Raw genomic sequence first — 9,718 nt, 5'->3', positions numbered from 1 at the left:
CTCTCTCTCTCTCTCTCTCTCTCTCTCTCTCTCTCTCTCCCTCCCTCCCTCCCTCCCTCCTTCCCTCCACAATGCTGCTCCCAAAAGTTCTTCTGGCCTCTCTTTGCTTGGGCCTCTCTATCCATGGCACCAGCTCCTCCCAGTTCAGCCACCTCTCTTCACATCAATAAGACCGTCCCACAAGTGGGATTCACAAGCTCTGGATTTTAACACAACCCAAAAACGAAGCCAATACAAGGGGATCTTTAAATTCCATTACCATTACAATAGCATGTTGAGTTTTTAAAAGTTAAAATGAATGAAAATTCATTTTGTTTTGATAACTTAACAGCAAATGACCAGTAAACATTTCTTGAACATCTGCTATGTGCATGAACTATGCTAGGCACTGAAGGATATAGTCCCAACCCTTAAGTGGCTTAATGTCTAGAGACAAAATTTACATATGAAAAGGTAACTAGCAGTGAAAGCCTGGATGTAATAAGGTCTAAATGAGTAATATAAACAGGGAGTGCTCCAAGAGCTCAGAAGAGAGAGATCATGGTGGACTAGGGTCCTTGGGTAATGCCTTAATAGAAATGGGATCAGACACCAAAGGATGGGCAAGATTTAAACAAGTGTAGATAGTACAAAGAATTTCAGGCCATTGTTGGGGAGTGGACAATGTGAGCAAACGCAAGGTGACTGGAATGTGTGAGGCACGGGACAAGAAGCAATCTAGTTGTTTTGAAGCAAAGGGTTTGTGCCCTGGAGCACTAGGAAAACAAATAGGTTTTCGAGGTTGTGGCAAGCCTTGAAAGTCAAAGTAAAAAGTTGGACTGAAGATTTTTGATTATTAAAAAATGCCTATTGAACACTTAACCAGAGGAAAGGAAATATTGTGTTCAAGAAGATATTCTGGGGGTTGTAATGGATAAAGGAAAGAACACATTCTCGTTTGAGAGAAATTCTAAAGGAAGAAATTACAAGGCTTGATAACTGATTGAATATGGGGAAAAGTCCAAGAAGGCATTCCTTGAGCTTAACTGGTGATATCACTGAGTGCCAAAGAACCCTAGCTGAGAATATCTGTCACAAATTGTCCAAGTCGTGAGGGATTTACCTCATGTAGTACCAGCTTGTACTAGGCATTACCTCAATTAAGGAGGAAGGGCAGTTGATGTTTGGGAGAGATAGATTGGAGTAACTGCCAATATCCTTAATGAGTTCAGCAATCTCTCTCCCACTCTGAGCCTGCCTGAAGTTAGTATATAAAATTAGGGATAGTCCAAGCCTTTGTCTTTTTATTTCTAAATTGTATATCTCTGAATTGTATGCTAGATATCATAATAACTCTCTAGCTATTATATAATTTACAAACATTATGTATAATATATGATATAGTATGTATATTATATTAAACAGATAATTATATTAAATATATAATAAATTGTATTGTGTATAAGCATATCAATATTATATATATATATATATATATATTATCTATAATATATTTCTAAATCATATAGTAGCTAGAGAGTTAATTGAGTTGACACGAAGAAGAGCAAAAGAGCCAGTGAAATCTCTTTGTAGCCAATTAATGCAGTTCTGGGGAGTCTAGGTGTCTGGATAGTTTTGCCAATGTGTTTGTGCTTATGTTTCCTTGTGTTATATGTATGCCTGTCAAAGTTCGGGTGTCAGTCTGTGCGGCAAGCTGATTGAGGTTTATAGCTCAGAATCCATTAAAAGTTTTAGGTAAAGATTCTGTCACAAGGTGAGTTTCATTTTTTGTTTCTGTATCTCCAGGATCTAGCATTATGTCTGGCACTTAAATGCTTATTGTCTGATGATGAGCAATAGCTGAATCATTACCAAGCACTAAAGCTAAACAAAACCCTTTTAGGCCAACTCCCACATTTTATAGGCAAAGAAATACAGAATGATGAAGTGATTCTCATAAAAGACAGACTTTGCCTCTGACTCTAACTCCAATGTTCTTTCCATTGAACTACCTCCTATCATACCAAGTATATGAATGGCAGAGGTAACATTAATGTAACACTTCTCTGTCCATTTCTCAGATAAAACCATCACTTCAAATCTCCCACCATTTCTTCCTAGAAATGATGCCTAGGCAACAAAGAACTAGGAACAATGGTCTGCCCACTTGGCAACAGTTCTTGGTGAAGAAAGATGGAAACTTACCCCTCAGTCAGGACCATATTGGGGCAATTCACAAGGACTGTCAGAGCAGAGAGTCACCTGCATAACATGATTTCAGGGATGTGGGTAGGGAGAAGGCAGAAGAAAAGGGAAAGGAATAAGTCTTTATTAAAGGCCAACTATGTTCCACGTACAGTGTTAAGCACTTTACAAATATTGCCTCACTTGATCCTTACAATGACCCTGTGAGGTAGGTGTCATTATTATTCCCATTTTACAGTTGAGAAAACTGAGGCAGACAGGGCCTAAGTGATTTGCTCAGAGGCAGTCACACAGCTAGTAAGTGACCTCAGGTCTTCCTGACTATACAGGCCTAGTGTGCTGTCCACTGCACCAACCATCTGCCTTTACCTATTAGGTATCAACGATGGCATAAAGGTCATTATTTCCCCCTGGAAAAGTTGTGTCCCTTATCTGCTGACTAATTATGAAATTCCTTTTATAAAAGATCAGGTCTTTCATTCCCTAATCCCTTGGAAGAAGGAATACATTGACTTGAATTCACTCTATATTATGAGCACCTGAGGGCAAGCTATAATAAGGAAGTAGAAGAGTGTTACACCTACGAAATATCCAAATGATGCAATTTTAGTTTTCATAATAAATCCCTAAACTTTCAAAGGCTTTCTCCATAATTTTCTTTTAAAATGATTTCTTTGTTGCAAGTTGTTACAGTGAGCTAGAATTATGGATTTGTATTAAGAAAACAGGTTGTGTTTATATGGTTTAAATGACAAAAATAATTTTGTCAAAGATAAATCCATACAAAGGCTTTCTCACTTCTCCTGATTCAGCATCATGGTGGCAGGCTTTCCCCCTCTCAGGTTGGATAAATGAACACACTCAAAGGCTTTGAGAGGTAGGGAGAGGGGGAAACCTTTCTAACCTCAATATTCAAAAGACATTTATTAGGCAACTACTCTGACAGGCACTGAGATGAATATTAAGAAAAATAAGATGCAGTCCTTTTCCTTGATAGATGTAGAATATATAAGAAACGTAGAGTAGATTGTGTAAGGAGCTAGTACTAGAAGGGACCCTTGATACTATCCAGTCCAGCCCCCTCATTTTACTATTTAATTTTAATCTTAATTTTTATTTATGTCTTTTGTTTTAAAATTGCATTCATCTCTGAATATATCCTTTCTGTCTCTTCTACTTGCCATTCCAGCCTTTGTAACAAAGATTAAAAATAAAGAGAAAAAAAAGGCAGTTTCCATAAAGTTAACTGACACATTAACCATGTCTATCTAACAGCTCACACAATGCTTCATATACATATTCCCCCACGTTGGCAATAAAGAGGAGGAGGTGTGTTGTTTTTTTTTTTAACTCTCCTCTGATAGTACCCTCATTTTAGAGATGAGAAAGTTGAGACCCAGAGAGGTAAGACTAAGTTGTGTTTGAAGGGTAACTTGGAATTCAGATTTTCCTTGAACAGGCAAGGGGCCCTAGAAAAATTATGAGGATGTGTTAGGGAAAACTGAAGGTATAATCTGTGACACCTATGCATGGATTATGGATTAAGAACTGAAAGAGATTCCAGTCATTGCCATATACTCACTAACAGGAAGTCAAAATGGTAGAGATGGGCCTAATTCCAGCACTTTCTTCATTCAGGTTCAGGCTCAATATTGGTATGAAATGAAGTACTTGTAAGTCCTTGGACAGTTAATGAAAAGTTTACTACTTTGCCTAACACAGGAAGGATTTTCAAGAATGATAGAATAACACTACTCCATACACTAATGCATCTGGTCAGCATGGCAAGGGATGGTGATTCCTATGGTCTTTCCAACTCTAATGTAGATGCCACTTTTTATGTTCTTAGGTAATCAGGAAGCTTCATGAAGGGCAGCAGGGGCAAATGAAGTCAGGGATAACATTTTGCTTTTAGTGAAAAATAAATTTTTATTTTAGGAAAATGTGGGTACCCTGATCTTATCAAATAACACCCCCATGGTGTCACACTCCTAAGGATCTTCTGGGACTTTCCACCATTTACATGCTTTCAAGGGTTTTTATTGAACAATTCTCTTGCCATTAGCAGTACAAGAAGAAAAGAAAAAGAATAACAGTCCCTCAACCCAAAGTCACCAAAAAGAAAAAGAAAGAAAAAATGTGGAGGAAGACAAAAACTAGAATTGGGTATTTTCTCCCCACTTTGAAACATTCAAGCCTCAGATCTCAAAATCTCACCCATGTGGTGGGTGATGCCAAATCTTTGTGGTTCACAGCGGGTCTCCTAATGCAAGGTGCTGATGATGAGTCAAAAAGCTAGAGCAGCATGAGAAATATCAGGGATATACAACAGATAATGACACCAAAGCGTAGTCACAGATTCTTCTCTTGTAATGGTATGCTGATAAACAGAAGCAGCACCAGGAAATGAGGGCCACATACCTATGACATTTCTGGCACAATCAACAATTCTCTATCATGTCTCAGGGTCATCTATAGTAAAATGGATAAAAGGTCATAAGACTCTTACACACCTCAGGATTCTCCTGATAATGCCACCCACTCAATATTCCCTGGCTCACTCCCCAAACCACCCCTTCCCTGAAAGCCATATCAGAGGAATGATTCAAAATTTTTGCCCTATTAGCAAACTCTGTAGATAGGTTTTCATCTTCTTCCATGGGAGCTAAATAAGGATTCTCCCTCACCCCCATCCAAAAACTGAGAATTGCTACCAAGTTAACTATATGTATGTATACCCTTTCTTCTAAGTAAATTTGTATACACTATAGTTATGTTGAGGTTTAAGGGTGCTCAAGACCCCAAAATACCAACATGCCTGGTACTGCAGAATGAATTCAAGTCTTCTCTCAGTCAAAGGAAAGCAAAGTTTATTAAAGATTTGCCATAATGGGTAGACTCTTAAGGAGCCTAAGTATCTGTGACACTTGTATTGGACAAGCAGGACAACATAATCTGACACAGAGTGAGTCTGCTCTAGATAATTCCTGGCCCCTTCATGGAGGCAAGATGCATTTTATATACAGAAAGATTGTGGGAGAGATCTAGGGGTGATCTAAAGGAGGAATTTAGGGAGGGTCTTGAGAAGGAGTCTAAGGAGGATCTTGAGGGGACTGTGGTCAGATTCCAGTAATGAGATTAAGGGTAGGAAATAGCTGAAGGCTACCTGGAGAGGACAGACAATGGAGGAGTAGGCTATTTAAGGGTAACAGATTTGGGTATAGATATTTTGATAGGATCAAGGGTGGGAAATAGCTGGATAGTGGAGGACTAGGTTAGGTTAAGAGTAACAAAGATTTGGGCCTATTAATAATGAAAGGTTTGTGACCTCAAGCAAATGCCTCATCAAGTAGGAAGATTCAATCAGAGTTCAAGGGGTTTCCCAGAGCCTGTACCCCTTAAGTTATATAGAAATAGCTTTATCTCTCTCATAATATTAGAAAGCAGGACATCTCCCTTGGCCCCCAAAGTCCTTTCTGAGAAAGAGTTGTCTGAACTATCCCAGAGAAAGGATGTCTGTCTATTGAGAGGAACCTGATCAATATTTCCAAGGTTTATGGAGGGGATCAAGGACCGTGAGGCCAAGGTTACTCTGTACTGAGGAAAGAATAAGGAAGAACTAGATATAGTCAACAAGAACTATATCCAAAAACAGTTCATTCTTATCAGGAAAGTCTTGAAGATTGTATCCAAGAAACCACTGGATTAGAGAGCCTTTATCTTCTCTAGGGTTGTTTTTTGTCTTTTGTTCTCAAAGAGGACCATGACATCAAGAAGGTAATGCCATCACTTACAAGTGAATTAGATTTAAATGATGGAGGGTTGTGCAGTCACCAGTCTCATCTTCTCCTCCAGGGCCATCTGGATCTAGTGGCAAGATACAGATCAGGACAATTGAAGATGGCTTGGCCTTTTTAAGCTAAAGTATTTCTCTGGTCTCAGTTTGATTAGGCAACGCCAATTCAGTGATTAAGGCTAGGTATGAAATGAGGCAAAGAAAGACCTCTTTTACATAGTCAAGAAAAAAATTAATCTGGGAGGGGAAGACCCTTAGGATTTCTGACCAAAACAGAAACAATTGCTACTTACATTCACTCTGAGCAATCAGGGCCCAAACAATAACCAAATTGGGCTTTGGGCTGGGACCTTTCTAGAGTAGCACTGATATGATTGAGGGCATGGTTTCTTGGAGGTTGGACAGATGACCTAGGAAGTAAGCTGCATAACAATGAAACTATTGATTAGCAAAGGCAAGCCTTGGGCTCTGAAATGGGAGAATGCTATTTTGCTAATGGGGAATAGCCACCGTGTCCTTGGTTGGGGGATAATACAGTTCTATGCTCAGCACAATAAGAAATTAGCACCCCATCCCCCTACTGGCAATGTCCACTCCTCAATTTTTATTGTTGTTGTTTTATTTTTTTCCTAAGGCCCAAACTTAGTCATTTAATTTGTAATGTTTCTTATGGTTGATGATATCCCAAAAACTACTAAATACAGTGAGAGGTATCAGCAAAACTTCTCCATTGGTCCTGATCCCAAAGGGGAGAGCCTTTTATTATCCATTCCTGAGTTTTCCAGGCCCTACTGACTAGAATTAATATAGGTGAAGATTTTCTCTACCCTTTTCCTCACATGCTATTCATGCAGGCTGGAGTGCAGCCCACTGGAAGGACTTCAAATACTCCCATTACCTAGGGTATTCCCTTGTTACTGGATGAATGGCTGCTGAAGTTCAATTGTGCATGTCACTCATAGCAGATGGAGTCATTGGTCAACCCAGAAAAATGGCATCGGTCAGGAGCTAGCTCCTTATAGGTTGAGAGATAAGGAGGGAGGAATTGTGTCAACAGAAGAATTAGCTTTAGTCTTCTTCATAGTGACCACCTGTTTCTGAAGAGCACTAATATTGGAGGGACCCAGGCAAACATGATTTTTAATGTGCCCTTTCCATTTGATAATAGGAACCTACTAAGCTTTACTTGTCTTGTCAGAGGGACCATGTTGCATCATCCATAATAGGCAACTCTGGACAAAGGTTATTATATATATATATAAACTTGTGTCATCAATTCAGTTTCAACTAGGACCCAGTAACAGGCAAGAAACTGTTGTTGTTGCTTTTCAAAATTGGTATAGTAAATGGATTCTCTGGACTTGAAGTTCCAGAAACAAGAGTGGCTTTTACTGGCCACCACTTGGTCCCTGCCAAAGGCTCCACTCAACCTGGTCTTTATGGATAGAAACTTTCAGAAAAATGAACCTTGTAGAGTCATAAGGGACCAAGAGTAGAGAATTCTGGATAGCCTTCTTTAGATCTTCCAGTGACACAGTCTGTTCTGGGCTTCTCTTGAAGGAGACAGACTTGCAGATGACTTGCAGGTCATCAAGATACCCAGGTGGGAAATGTGGGTTCTCCAAAACCTGAAGAGTTCTAGGCTTTCTTCTTATATCATTGGGAAGCAAGAGTCAACTTATTCTGGACTGTGCCTAGAATCCTCTGTATTTTCCCCACGCAGTATATTCCCCAAAATTTGACTGAAAGGGGCTGAATCCTTGATTTTTCTTGGGGTACCTCATGGGGGCCAGTATCCAATATAGGGGCTCTGCCACTATGTTTTCATCTGGCCAGTTAACATCACATCATTAGTGTAGTGCTGTATATCAAAACTCTCAAGAAGAGAAGCCTTTTCACATAGCCATGGGGAAGGATGATGAAGATACCTTGGACTCCTTCCCAGGTAAAAGCAAACTATACTTGACCAATCTCAGATACAGGAATAGAGAAATCAGCATTGACAAGGTTGATAAACTCTCTTCTGGATTAACTGGACTACAATATTGATAAGATCAGGCACAACTATCATGATATTCATGATTTTCAATTGCCCTGTGTCAGGTGGTAGGAAGTTGCCTTCCTCACTCATAACACAGGGTTTTTGTAAAGGGAATTAGCTTTAATGAAGTGTCCTCACTTCTTTCATTTCTTTTCGTCTTCCTTCTCATTAATCCCATGATTCAGAAGTCAGACTCAAAGATCTCTCAAGGAGAAGGGTGGGGGGAGAGGGAAATCATTGCCTTCTGCATGACTACCAGGGCATCAGGTTCTGTGATTCTTCTCTCCTTTTGCATACTGCCTATTCACACTGACAGATATATTTGCCCAAGGCGCAACTGTCCCAACCTCCTTTCATTCCCAGATCAGACCACATGAACATATTTGTGTGGTGAGGGAGACTGATAGCTAAAGCCTGAATCTTATTGGTCTGATTATTAATAGGAAGTACCCTAGTGGGGGCCCAGAAACTACGGTATTAGGATTACCCACTGGATTGTCCCTAGAAGTCTGCCATCTGGGGACTCACCTTGGTGCTTCTTCTACCTGGCTTTTTTTTTTCCCTCAGGCTAATTTGTTAGTTTATCATCCATAATATGCTCCCTCATTCTATGTATATGCCAAGAATCTGTCCTGGACCCTCTTTTCTCTCTATTTTCTCTCTCTCTTACTAACCTTATCAGCTTACATGCATTTAATTATTTCTATGTACATGACTCAGATTTCTATTCAGCCCTGATCTCTCTTCTAGGTTCTATTCCCACATCATTAGCCTCTTATGAAACATTTCAAAGTAAATATCCCTGATATTTTAAAAATTAATATAGCCAAAAGAAAACCTATATTTCTCTATAAACTCACCACTTTTCTGACATTCCCTGTCTCTGGAATGTTTTGTTTTTATGTTTTATGGTATTATTAGTTTCCACTTGACCAATTCTAATTTTTAAGAGCTTATTTTCTTTAATGTGGTTTTGTATCTCCTTTACCATTTGGCCAATTCTGATGTTTAAGTTCTTTTCATTATTATTTTTTGCACCTCTTTTTCCTATTTTTTAATTTTTTTTTTGCCTTTTGGAGGGCAATTTGGGGTTAAGTAACTTACCCAACATTACACGGCTAGTTTTTTGTGTGGGTGTTAAGTGTCTGAGGCTGGAACTGAACTCAGGTCCTCCTGACTCTGGGGCCAGTGCTTTACTCACTGCACCACTTACCCTCCCCTAACCTCTTTTTCCTATTAGTTCTCTTTGCATACTTTTCTTGAATTGCTCATTTTTTCCCATATTTTTCCTCTACTGCTCCTATTTAATTTTTGAAAACTTTTCAACTATTGTAGAAATTCTTATTAGAACTGTGTTTAATCTGCATTTTTCTTTGAGGCTTTCCTTGTAGATGTTTTGAAATAATTTTCTTCTGATTTTGTATCTTAAGCTTCCCTGTCACCATAGTAGCTTTTTATGGTTAGATTCTTTTCTTGTTGGTTGCTCATTTTCCCAGTATACTTCTTGACTTTGAACTTCATGTTAGAGTTGGTCTTTGATCATGTCTGGGGGCAGGAGTTTGTTCTGAGTTTCTGCCTTTATGTTCTTCTGCTGCTTTCACAGTTTAGTGGAGGCTTGAAAGGGTTTGATTCTTCTAAAGTGGTTTGATTGGGGGGGGGGGTCTGGACACTGTCCTTCTAGTCTGAGCTCTTTTCCT

This window comes from Petaurus breviceps, unplaced genomic scaffold, assembly GCF_028583685.1.
Source record: "Petaurus breviceps papuanus isolate PSGF00001 unplaced genomic scaffold, PetGlider_PUasm1.0 90925, whole genome shotgun sequence".
Classification (NCBI taxonomy): Eukaryota; Metazoa; Chordata; class Mammalia; order Diprotodontia; family Petauridae; genus Petaurus; species Petaurus breviceps.
This window is presented reverse-complemented; position numbering follows the sequence as displayed.